A 14,430-nucleotide genomic window follows, 5' to 3' on the forward strand; every position below is an offset into this window, starting at 1 on the left:
ACGAGTGGAGGACAGAGGAGCCTCTCACAGAAGAAGTTACAGGACTGTGAGAGCCAGAAATCTTGCTTGTTTGTAGGTGACCAAATACTTATTTTCCACCATAATTTGCAAATAAATTCTTTAAAAATGAGACAATGTGATTTTCTGGATTTTTGTTCTCATTTTGTCTCTCATAGTTGAGGTATACCTATGATGAAAAATACAGGCCTCTCTCATCTTTTTAACTTGCACAATTGGTGGCTGACTAAATACTTTTTTGCCCCACATGTATATGCTGTATAACATCTGTTCAGCCAACGTCTGACTGCATACAAGTCTGTGATCTCATAAGGTTATAACAAGAGTTCCGAAATTCTGAATGGGACGTAGCAGGCGTCACAAATGCAACAGCTTCTGCACATAACACACGGATCTCATATCTCTTGTGTACAAGGTGATTGGACTGCCATCACAGTACTCTACTTAATCGTTATGTTAATTTGAACGTTCCCTACTTACGAATAAAAAGTTTATCATGTAACTAACTGCGTGTGCTTCATATCGTAGGCAGTAGCACCCAATCTCTCATATTGCACGTCACTGGAGTGTTGTAGCGTCATCTCCATATATTTAGTTAAAACATATATGGATCCGCAACATCCACATAAATTCAGTAACTACAGTATTTCACAGGAGTGGGTTGTGGGCGTTAAGTGGCGCATAACTGTAATTTAAATTCATACACATTTTTTCATGACGTGTTATAAATTAAAAAATGAGATTTAATAGCCTGATGTGTGAGGCTTGTGATTTAGGGGCGGAGCTAGCAGGGTAGTCTCACACAGGCCCCACCCAAATTACGAGCCAACAAAAACAACCAAAATCAAGTTTCCTCCCACCACATTTAAAATAACTGCTTCACCACTGCATGTGATAAAACACATACGTTTTTTAACTTGATATTAAGTTTTGTAATGTGCTAAACACTTATTTCATAAATTCTACTATTTCCAGTAATAATACGACATTCTCATATTCACTTATCCACCTTGATAAACAGATAAGTGTCTGTGTGTCTGTCCGAGTGTCCATCTGGTGGCTATGTCTCCGTCATTCCAGAAGATGGTGAATCATAATCATTGAAATGATGAAATGCATTGCACTTGTCATTCCAGCAGATGGCGCATCACAAATGCTGCTTTTACAAAGCCCATACCAAAAATCATATAACAGAGACATATCCATTGCATGGTGCACTGCAAACGTTAATGTGGAGGTCTACGCTGATTATTTAGATTTCAACCCATCTTAGACAGGTAGTGCAGCTAGTTAATGGAAACTGTATAATTAACAAAATATGTGTATCCCTAAACCGGCAATCTAAATTAAAGAGATGCCAAGAATGGCTTGTGTACAATTTAAGGAAGGTCTGGTGGCAGGTCTGTAACTACTGATGCAAATTTTTCCTTTCAATTGCAAATTTCTTTTCAAAGCTCAAGAGGGTTATTGTGATCAAAGTCATTGTGTCACCACACAGCACTGAAAGGAGAGTTAACAAAAATCAATCAAAATAGTTACTTCATTTATAAAAACGAAATATGGACACCTCATTAGTGACCATAACGGGCATACGCTATAGTCAAATAATGAAGCTTTAGCCTTAATTTAACTGCTGCGACTGCTGAGGCCTCGTGAATATTGCTAGTAAATTTACTCTACAGACTGGCTATTCGTTACTTTTTCTTTTAATTATGTCATTATGTATATGTATGTGTATATATGTATACGGTATGTGTATGTATGTCAGTCATCATCCAATTCGCTTATGTATGTATATATGTGTGTGTGTGTATATATATATATACTGCTCCAAAGAAAAAAAGGAACACTTTTTAATCAGAGTATAGCATAAAGTCAATGAAACTTATGGGATATTAATCTGGTCAGTTAAGTAGCAGAGGGGGTTGTTAATCAGTTTCAGCTGCTGTGGTGTTAATGAAATTAACAACAGATGCACTAGAGGGGCAACAATGAGATGACCCCCAAAACAGGAATGGTTTAACAGGTGGAGGCCACTGACATTTTTCCCTCCTCATCTTTTCTGACTGTTTCTTCACTAGTTTTGCATTTGGCTACAGTCAGTGTCACTACTGGTAGCATGAGGTGATACCTGGACCCTACAGAGGTTGCACAGGTAGTCCAACTTCTCCAGGATGGCACATCAATACGTGTCATTGCCAGAAGGTTTGCTATGTCTCCCTGCACAGTCTCAAGGGCATGGAGGAGATTCTAGGAGACAAGCAGTTACTCTAGGAGAGCTGAAGAGGGCCATAGAAGGTCCATAACCCATCAGCAGGACCAGTATCTGCTCCTTTGGGCAAGGAGGAACAGGATGAGCACTGCCAGAGCCCTACAAAATGACCTCCAGCAGGCCACTGGTGTGAATGTCTCTGACCAAACAACCAGAAAGACTTCATGAGGGTGACCCAATGGCCCCATGTCCTCTAATGGACCCTGAGTTCTCTGCCCAGCAGCATGCAGCTCGATTGGCATTCGCCATAGAATACCAGAATTGGCAGATGCACCACTGGTGCCCTGTGCTTTTTACAGATGAGAGCAGGTTCACCCTGAGCACGTGACAGAAGGAAAGGGTCTGGAGAAGCCATGGAGAACATTATGCTGCCTGTAACATCATTCAGCATGAGCAGTTTGGTGGTGGGTTAATGATTGTCTGGGGAGGCATATCCATGGAGGGTCACACAGACCGCTACAGGCTTGACAAAGGCACCTTGGCTGCCATTAGGTATCAGGATGAAATCCGTGGACCCATTGTCAGACCCTATGCTGGTACAGTGGCTCCTGGTGCACGACAATTCCTGGCCTCATGTGGTGAGAGTATGCAGGCAGTTCCTGGAGGATGAAGGAATTGATACCATTGACTGGCCACCACACTTTCCTGACCTAAATCCAATAGAACACCTCTGGGACATTATGTTTTGGTCCATCCAATGCCACCAGGTTGCACCTCAGACTGTCCAGGAGCTCAGTGATGCCCTGGTCCAGATCTGGGAGGAGATCCCCCACAACACCACCTGTCATCTCATTAGAAGCATGCACCGATGTTGTCAGGCATGTATACAAGAACACAGGGGCCATACAAAGTGCTGCGTACAATTTGGAGTTGCTGCAATTAAATTTTGGCAAAATGGACTAGCCTGCCACAGAATTTATTCACTCTGATTTTTGGGGCGTCTTTGAATCAGGGCTCTGTAGGTTGATCATTTTCATTTCCATCAAACGATGTGGCATCCTTTCGTTCCTAACACATTACCCAGTCTATATCAGTATAGATATCCAGGAGGATTTCTTTTTCCCATTGAGATCTGATGTGTTTTCAAAGTGTTCCTTTAATTTTTTTGAGCAGTTTATATATATATTGTCACAAAACGAGACAAAGACAGATAAAGGTTTGGGGCAGCCACCCATATAATTTGGTATCCTGGCAGCAAAAGTCGTTTTTTTAAAGCAACTAGCACTGAAGTGCATACAATAGAGTCCAAACCCAGACTGCGGGAGAAGGGAAAAGGGTAGGCTTTTAAAGGGGAAGACAGGAAGTGAGGTCATAAGGATCAAGCACGTGTTCATTATTCATTGGATCAGGCCCGAATGTGACATCAGGAGGGCCGGAGCTGGTAAGATCTGTTTCCATTGGTTCGGTCCCAGAAGTGATGTCAAGAGAGCCAGGTGGAGCCTCCCAGGTTTGGTTTACAGGGAAGTGAAAAAGAGGGTTAGTGCACTCTGCCACATCCCGGCATGCCTCAGAACTGCCTTCACTTGAGCCCTTTAGCTGCCTCCCATGCGCGCGTGCGTGACAAGAGATATATATATATATAAATTGTAACAAAGGAGCTATATAGGTGCCTGACCCGACACAGAAAGACACGGAGGCACGTATACACACACAAAGACTTTTATTTGTCTTCACCCGTGGGCGCACGTCTCCCCCGTGACCCACAGGCAATACACAGTCCCAAAGCACAAACAACACACTTTTCTTCCACTACCACCACTCCTCCACAAGCGTAGTCCTCCTCCTCCCGACCTTGGCTCCCCGAGTGGTGGTGGCCGGCCCTTTTTATAACCCACCCGGAAGTGTTCTAGGTGCTTGACCACCTGGTCCTAATTGCACCTCCGGGTGGGGCTGAAGATTCGTCCAGCCAGGCTGCCGAGTCCATGCAGCTCCCCCTAGCGGCCATCCGAGCCCCCAACCAGGCTGTGGAGGACTCTATCTCCCATGGAGCCCTGCGGGTGGTTGGGGAATCACCGTCAGCCATGGAGGCTGCCACCAAGCGTCCCGGGGGAGGTACTGGACTGCCCATGGTGGCTCCCCCGGAACATAAGCAGCAGGGGCGTCCCTGCCGGGCATGGGACCCGGCTGTCCTTCACAATATGTATATATTGTGGCGGGCGGCCGGGACACCCCTTGGATACTGGATCGGGGGGAGCAGCCATGGGATGCACACTACTTCCCCCGGAACATTTGGTGGCAGCCCCCTGGGTTGCATCGTGGCCAATACCTTGGAAAACCGGAGCTCATCCGTGTTCGGCTCCATGGCCACCACCAGGGGGAGCTGCAAGGTTTCCTGAGCCCGAGTGGCCGGCAATGCAGCCACACCCGGAAGTGCAGCCTAATTTGGTTAATTGCCACCTGGAGCACTTCCGGGTGAACTATAAAGAGAGCCTGCGGCCACTACTCAGGGCGCCAGAGTCGGGAGGAGGAAGACGAAGCTGCCTGGGAGGAGTAGAGGAGGAAAAAGAGTGTGGTTTGGGGTGATTTACTTTGTGTGTTGTTTTGGGACTGTGTTGAGCCTGTGGGACACGGGGAAGACGTGCCCCATGGCTGAAGAAAAATAAAAGTTCTTTTTGGTTATTTTACATGTTCCTCCATTGTCAGTCTTTGCCACGTCGACGCCTATATAGCGCCTTTGCCACAATATATATGTGTGTATGTGTATGTATGTATATATTTATATTGTGCTTTTCAATCATATATATTATATACTACTGTATATAGGCTTTATATTGTGCATTTATATCTATCTGTTATATTGTGCTTTCACATCTACTGTATCTTCATAGTACCTTTCATATCTATCGATTACTTACTTTTAATTATATGTAGTATAAATAACTTTTCCATGGTGCCTTTCATATCTATCTTCGTAAAACCTTTCAATCATATATAGTATTGTCACAGGTGGCTGGGGGAGGCAACCTGGCTGGGATGTCCCGGAGGACCAGAGGAGGGCTTGAGCCTCCCCCAGACCATGTGGGGGTGACCACCCTGGTGGCTATGGGGTCATCGCCAGGGAGCGCCCCAATGCCTTGGGAGCCCTGGGGAAGATTAGCAGGGACACCTGGGGAGTACAGATGGAGGATTGCTGGGAGGCACCTGGAGCAGATCTGGGTGTGTATAAAAGGGGCTGCCTCCCTCCATTCGATGGCTGAAGTCAGGAGAGAAGGAAGGACAAGGTCTTGGAGGAGGCAAAGAGGCGGCCTAAAGAAGGAAAAGGCATTTGAAGAGTTGGCCTGGACTTTGGGGACTTTAGGGGTTTGTGGTGCACTTTATTAGTTTAAATAATGTACTGTATAATAAACGTGTGTTGGGTGATTTGAACGTGTCTGGGTCATCTTCCACAGTATATCTAATTTTCATGTTGTGACTATCTGTCTATCTATCTATCTATCTATCTATTATATAGTGCCTTTCCTATCTATCTATCTATCTATCTATCTATCTATCTATCTATCTATCTATCTATCTATCTATCTATCTATCTATCTATCTATCTATCTATTATATAGTGCCTTATCTATCTATCTATCTATCTATCTATCTATCTATCTATCTATCTATCTATCTATCTATCTATTATATAGTGCCTTATCTATCTATCTATCTATCTATCTATCTATCTATCTATCTATCTATTATATAGTGCCTTATCTATCTATCTATCTATCTATCTATCTATCTATTATATAGTGCCTTATCTATCTATCTATCTATTATATAGTGCCTTTCTATCTATCTATCTATATCTAGTGCCTTATCTATCTATCTATCTATCTATTATATAGTGCCTTATCTATCTATCTATCTATCTATCTATCTATCTATCTATCTATCTATCTATCTATCTATCTATCTATTATATAGTGCCTTTATCTATCTATCTATCTATCTATCTATCTATCTATCTATCTATCTATCTATCTATCTATCTATTATATAGTGCCTTTATCTATCTATCTATCTATCTATCTATCTATCTATCTATCTATCTATCTATCTATCTATCTATTATATAGTGCCTTTATCTATCTATCTATCTATTATATATCTATCTATCTATCTATCTATCTATCTATTATATAGTGCCTTATCTATCTATCTATCTATCTATCTATCTATCTATCTATCTATCTATCTATCTATCTATCTATCTATCTATTATATAGTGCCTTTATCTATCTATCTATCTATCTATCTATTATATAGTGCCTTATCTATCTATCTATCTATCTATCTATCTATCTATCTATCTATCTATCTATCTATCTATCTATCTATCTATCTATCTATCACCTTTCAAATATATATATGTATGTATTTTTATGTTGTGCCTTTTTTATCTATTTGTTGATTCAAACCTTTATTTTTAAAAGTCAAACTTTTTAAATTGAACACCGCTCGCACGCACGCGCACATACCCACACAATCCCACTAAATATTTTCCCGGCTGCTCATTAAGCTCCGTTTCCCTTCTTCTGTAAACGGGTGCCCTTTCACCCCTGCGCTCATTTATTTCACATTGTGCCTTAATGGCTGGAGAAACTCACAGTGTACAGCTGCCAGGGCCATGAAAGTCCATCACATCTTGATTCAGCTGAATGACCAAATGAGGAATTCCACGGGTTTAAAAACATTCAGGCATTAATCGTTCAACCTGGCACTTCCATAGTGGTCTCATAGCCTAGGAACCCCCAAACATTCACTTTTTTTTTTAATATTAAAAAAAAAAAACATCGGGGCATCTGCTGAGTCAGGTCATGTAGCTTAGCTTTTTTTATGAAACACATTTATGTCCTGGAAACTTTATTTTTACAAATTGCTTCTTGTTTCCTCTCTGTAAAGTAAAAGAAACACAAAGAGTCAGGCAGAACAAAGCGTACCCCCTATTGTCTGCAGAGTTGGGGGAGCAGTCACTCCTTCAAATGTGAAGACCCTGAGCCTGTCTGAGACCTTAGCAACTGGCCATCAATGGGTCAGAGCAAGAAAAATGACTGGAAGTCACTTTCACGCCTTTACAAAATCCCCCCCCCAAATACAGAGTAGAGTGTGTAGCATCATTTTTTCTCTTGTCATTGGACTGGTGCTTTCTCCCCCTTAAAGCCAGTACGGCTAAAGTAGACTCTGACTCCCCATAAGCAGACGAGAACATGCATTGATGGGTCTAAAGAACGTTTATTATGTCTACCAGTCTTTCTATTGCTATCTCAGATCTTGCTCCTGTGCCTGTTGTAATTAGAATCGTCTCAACTGCACAATTTAAACATGTTAAACCTGTTTGTGTGCAGCGGGGAGTATTAGCTCCATGACTAGACCAGGTTCAATGGCGGAAAATACAGCGAAGAAAAAGAAGTTCTGCTTACGGTGCTACTTGTCTACTATACAAGGTATGTGGGTCTGCCCAGCCCCTGTGAGCAATCTGATTGGTTAGTTTAGCTTTGGTGTGATTAGTCAATTAGCGTTTAATGATGTGATTGAAAGAAGAAGTGTGAGTGTGAGACACACGACAAGGAGAAAAGGCGTAGGAGGCACGCTGAGAGTCGCCTTCCAAGATGAGAAGTAAAACATGTGGCAGGAGGCAAGCAAGGCACCCTGAAAATAATGACAGTGTCTGAGAAGCAGGATTTAGGGGAACTTTGTGATGGTCTGGGTTGGCTCCACGTCCTTCAGCAGCTGTTGAACCAACCCAGAAAACACATAACTGAGGATGAGCCGGGTAAATGAGGACACAAACAGTCAGCAAGAGTTACCGCACGATACACCTAAACATGGGTTCAAATCTCAAAGTGCAATGTGGAAGAAATTAAATTGGAAATATAGAAAGAAATCTTGTCGTCAACTAGGACCTCTTTGAGTCAGAAAGCATGCAAGAGGATGCTTTGTTGAAGCGCCTTTAATTTCTTTTCATCACAGCAGTCTTTTACAGGATGGTCACTGAGTGTCAGGACAGTGTCAGGAGTGATTTGTGACAGACGGGTATCTGCAAGAGTGAAAGGGAAGGTCTACAGGACGGTAGTGAGACCAGCTATGTTATATGGGCTGGAGACGGTGGCACTGACCAGAAAGCAGGAGACAGAGCTGGAGGTGGCAGAGTTCAAGATGCTAAGATTTGCATTGGGTGTGACGAGGATGGACAGGATTAGAAATGAGGACATTAGAGGGTCAGCTCAAGTTGGACGGTTTGGAGACAAAGTCAGAGAGGTTGTGTTGGGGACATTTGTATATTGGGAGAAGGATGCTGAGGATAGAGCTGCCAGGGAAGAGGAGGAGAAGAGAAATGCCTAAGAGAAGGTTTATGGATGTGGTGAGAGGGGACATGCAGGTGATGGGTGTGACAGAGCAAGATGACAAGGACAGGAAGATTTGGAAAAGGATGATCTGCTGTGGCGACCACTAATGGCAGCAGCCGAAAGAAGAAGAAGAAGGTTTAAGTCCTAATATAACATTCTCAAACCCACGTATTCCATTTCACAAGACGTCTGCAGCATCGTGTACAAAGCAGGAAGAAGTGCCCGTCCATCACCCCTACATTCAAATGGGATCAGTTTACTTAATAAAATAACTAGAAAATCTGGACACAGAGACAGGGAGAACGTGCAACTAAGTGTATGCCTTGAACCCAACATGCTGGATCTGTGAGGCAAGTGTGCCAGCATATTTAGGAAACCTGAAGCCGCGATGCTGGGGTTGTAATGGTGACCACCAGTGTGCCAGCATATCTACAGTACGCTCAATGTTGAAATTACCAATGCTGCCAATGCCAAGATCAACTGGCACTTTATCTTAATGGAGCAAAGCTGAATGTAATTGCTTTGTGTTCTGTTGTAATTCTCCTCCAGACTTTGTTCCCTTTATTTATTTGGTCTTTTTTAATTAGAAGACCTTTACGCAGTTCAAACGGAAGTTTCACATGTCTTTACAAATGAACGTTTTATGGATGACCTTAACAAAAAGTCTGCCAGGAACACTGGCCAGAACTGAGAATCCCCCCAAGCCTCCCCCCTTAAAAGACTTTTTAAAGGTCCCCTTCCCACGTAAGCGTGCCAGCAGCGCTGCACTCAAGACCCCCGGCCCCATTTAAATGCACAGATTGCCCATTTCCAATCCAATCCACGTGTGCTTCTCTTAAAGCCCATGTGTTACAAGAAAAGTTAATTAACTCAAAGCGAAAAGGTTGCATTTATTATTATTAGAAAGTTTCATTGGGGCCGATTCTAAAACTTAACAAATTACTGTAAAGTCATTTCTGTCAGGAGTTTTGGTCGGGGGGAGATGAGAAAGTCGTGCTGAGCCAAACAGTTATTATGCAGCTTGGAAACGTTACAATAATCCACAGCCACTAAAGCGTAATGAAGAGAGATTTTATATTTTCATTTTTATAGTTGACTCCAACAGGCAACAGAAACAATATACAGGTTTATAGTGTATGACAAAGAGAATTCTTCAATTGATACATTTGTCTAATAATCTTTCAGTACATCAGTGGTTCTCAACCTGTGGGGCGGACCCCCCTAGGGGGGCGTGAAGCAACAACAAGGGGGGCACGAAGATGTGAAATAAAAAAAACAAGAATCGAAAATATGAAAAATACATCTATTGAAACGAAAACAAATGAACTTAAACTACATTCTGATAATAGAAAAATAAATACAGAGTTAGATAAATGATAGATAGATACATAGATAGATAGATAGATAGATATGAAAGGCACTACATAGATAGATAGATAGATAGATAGATAGATAGATAGATAGATAGATAGATAGATAGATAGATAGATAGATAGATAGATAGATAGATAGATAGATAGATAGATAGATAGATAGATAGATAGATAGATAGATAGGGCAGGCACTATATAATAGATAGATAGATAGATAGATAGATAGATAGATAGATAGATAGATAGATATGAAAGGCACTATATAATAGATAGATAGATAGATAGATAAAGGCACTATATAATAGATAGATAGATAGATAGATAGATAGATAGATAGATACTTTATTAATCCCAAGGGGAAATTCACATAATTCAGCAGCAGCATACTGATACAAAGAAACAATATAAAATTAAATAGTAATAAAAATGAAAAGAATTAAAATAAAATGTCGATACTAGTTAAGTAGGTTATAATAAAATATGCATCTATGATATATCATTAATTAAAAAAGAACAAATTGGTATTAGTGGGCTCCTTTCAAAAAACCTTAGGGGTGTGATTAAAACTGTTATGAAAACTCGGGTTGCAAATACTTAAAAGTTGAGAAACGCTGCAGTACATTGATACAGAATAATAATATGCTATGTAATAATATAATAGTAATGATCACACTACTATTTTAATACTCTTTTAATTGTCAAATATTGAAATTGAAGCACGAGGTGTGGCAGAAAAGTAAAGAGACAGATTTTTTATTTGCCAAAGTTTTTATTTTTTTCAAACATCAATGTTATCTCCTTCAAAGTAGTTCCCTTGGGCAGCTACACACCGATGGAGACGTTGTTCCCACTGTTGGTAGCAGCGCTGGAAGTCTTCAACCGGTATGGTCTTCAGCACGTCCGTTACACTCTTTTGGATGTTTTCTAAAGTCCCAAAATGACGTCCTTTGAGGACATTTTTCAGTTTAGGAAAAAGGAAAAAGTCACACGGACTGAGGTCAGGTGAATAAGGGGGCTGGGGAACCACAGGAATGCCTTTTGAGGTCAAAAATTCTGTTATGGAGAGGGCAGTGTGACAAGGGGCGTTGTCATGATGGAGCATCCATTTGTCTGCAATGTCTGGTCTCACGCGAATTACCCTTTTTCTGAGCCTTTCAAGGACGTCTTTATAAAAATTCTCCAAGCTTAACACAAAATTTAATGGCACCACGTTGCTCCAAATTCCGCTGTTCCATTTTGCGTGACGCACAACCAAAACAGAACTCCGCTAATAGCAGTCACAAAAATCACGTAGTTAACGGAAGGAGTTGAAACTCGCACTGAGCTATGGGAGGGTACTGATACACGTGCTCTATCAAGGACAACAGCGCAGCGTTGCCAGATGTTGCCAGTCTCATTACTTTTCTGCCACACCTTGTATATTATCATTAGAGAAAGACACTACAAAAAAAATAAAGCCTGTAACCACAAGGGGGCACAACTGAGCCCCAGACTACAGACACAACACAATAATGCCCAAGCACAATTCAGAGCTCAATTAGAAGATTTTAATTAAATTCAACACCTTCTTCCTACAATTACCAGCCAAACTGCACAAATACAAGTCATCTCCTTCCACCTCCAGTAGAGGGCTCTCTTTTCATTTTGCTTGTCTTTTTAACTGCTTCCCAGTGTCACACCCAGGCCATCCAGTGCACTTCCAGGTTGTGTGGAAACCAAGACAGTCATTCCCTGACAGCGCCCTCTGGTGGTATCCAAAGATGCCGACAGGGCTGCGTTTCCGGACTCCATCTCCCATACCGTCCATGTGGGGGTCCTAATCAGGTTCCGCCCTGAGGAATGCTGCCACCTGTTGTTTGGAGGAATGAACTGCCCCTGGTATGCCCATTCACTCAAGTAAGAATCCCTCATGTATCCTGGCCAGGATGCCTGTCCTTCTTCCATGGCACCTGCTAGCCATAAGAAAAGCAAATCCCTTTAATTATCCCTAATGGCTGATAGCTGGAAGGCCTATCAAAAGTGTTTAACCCCCTTGGAAGTTTTCACATTATATTGTTAGGCAACAGTTGATTTAATTTGGCTTTTTGGACAGTGATCAACAGAAAACAACTCTTTAATATCAAAGTGAAAACAGATCTCTAAATGAAATGCAAATATAAAATGCAAAACTGTTAATTGCGTAAGTACTTCGTAGACGCACGTACCTTTGGCAGCCATTACAGCCTTGAATCTGTGCACACAGGTCTCTCTGTCTCTATCGTCATGTGACTCTGCCTTTGGTCTCCATTCTTCTTTCCAAAACTGCTCAAGTTCTGTCAGGTGTCACAGAGAGCCAAGTCCGGCCACAAATCCTCAGCTGGATTGAGATCTGTGCCAGCATCGAGCAAGCATCTCAGAATTACTCCAACACATAGCAGGCTCCATGTTACTTAAATCATAAAAGCGATTACATATTTTTCCGGAATGATTTAAACAAGGAAACTGACTGTCACGCCTGTTGGACGGTCACCAGCATGAGGTGCAGCTTAATTTGCCACATTCAGATAATGCGTGTATAGGGTGGTCCAGATCTAATTATGCAATTTTCATTACGCTATAACTTATTAAGTTTATTACATAGAGAATCACCCAAAAAATCCTGGACCATCGAGAAGTGTGGGAACTGACATGAAGAATCATCTTCGTGGCGAACTGGAATCATCTCAGCATAAATCAAAGTCATCCAGACGATCTGCATCTGCATAATTAGATCTGGACAACCTTGTAGTTTAATGTTCGGCTTTATTATATGTCGCAGAATCGTCAGTTTATTGTGCAAGACAAGAGTCTGCACTGGAGTACCAACTAGAACACAGTTTGAAAATACGAGTGTGTGAACAACACCCTCAAATGACCCTTGACCTTGGAGCTAAACTTCCAGGCCCACGAGCCATTATTATCAGCCACATCGGGATACAATCCTCTTTACGCAGGTCCTCCACGAGTGTGAGGTCGGAAATTTAAACAATCGAACACCTCAGGCCGGACTAGCGTGTAGGATGTTTTCGTTATGGTGGGTTGGCCCTACGGACCTCAAACCCCAAAGTTGTGGGTTCAAATCCCACTACTGACCCTATGGGATGCTGAGCAAGTCCAATTGAAAAAAGCAAAGAAGTGTAACCAACTGTGTCTCAAATGTTGTAAGTTACTTTGGATAAAAGTGTCGGCCAAATAAATAAATAAATGTTGTAAGAGCCATTTTCCTAGTTCTATAAAATGTATGAATATTTACTAGATGATAATGCATAAAATATGGGAGGTTCCTAAAACCCCCGTGAATAGAATTGAGTTGGTATTTTCCTGTCATTTCTTAACAGTTTTTGAGTGAACAATGTCCTTTAGTAAGTGTTCAGCCTTACCTTGTGTAAGGTACAGAGGCATACGGTTTTTTAATCGTGTCCTTGAACGAATTCCTTTTTATGCTCGTGTTCGTGAATATGCACGTCACTGAGCCTGGCGCATATCTAAGTGCCAACGGCCTAAGGGCCTTTTGAGTGTGACGTAACTCGTAAATTAAAAGATCTAAGTTTTGAACCGTATGTTTAAACCATACAGAAGAAGAAATAAATAACCTTTAAGTACAGAAGTAACCAAAGCTTCATAAGAAAAACTAAGTTTAAAGAAGATACATTTTTCCCTTTTTTTTTTTTACCTTTATTCGTTGTGTGTAACTATTTTTCTTTTTATTCTTGTATGGATTATTTGCCTTTAACTTTCACTAAATATTTTTAAAACAAACTTTTGGACTGAGCGATTTCTTTGACACGCGTCTTACCCGTGCCTGACTTCACCTTATGCTACAAATGCAAACTTGTCCTACCCTAGCGCAGGACATAAGAAGCACTTGTGAAATGTCCGACACCCACTCCTAGCAAGGAGTAGAAGGCCGTGTCCGAGAATGAATGACATGACATGACGATTTTAGGGCACCCATCCAAGTGATTTGCCGTTTCCTTGGATATCATTCTAACGCTTTCTAGTTTTCTGATGCTAGTGCTAGGGCTTCATTACAAAGATAATAATAATGAAAATATGAAACAAAGTGACGTGATTACGCTCAAGTGAAAGGTTTAGCCACTCTCATGAAGTACTCTCTTAAACTGCGGGTCGGTCACGTGATTTACAACAGTACTGAATGAGAAAGGGCCATGAACGGTCTGCAGAACGTCTTTCGATGTTGTGTCGCTTGCAAACGGAAATGAACCAACAAACATCGGCTCACTAAGGATAAGGATAAGGAGACCGAGGTTCACATCCCTGGTGTGCCCCTTGTGGTCCTGTGCATATTCTCCCTATGTCTGTGTGGGTTTCCTCTGTGTGCCCACAGTGCAAAGCCGTGTGGGTTTTTTGCGTCCAGGTAATATTTATTCTTTTTATATTTGACTGACACCTTTAT

The sequence above is a fragment of the Polypterus senegalus genome, chromosome 7 (assembly GCF_016835505.1).
Source record: "Polypterus senegalus isolate Bchr_013 chromosome 7, ASM1683550v1, whole genome shotgun sequence".
Classification (NCBI taxonomy): Eukaryota; Metazoa; Chordata; class Cladistia; order Polypteriformes; family Polypteridae; genus Polypterus; species Polypterus senegalus.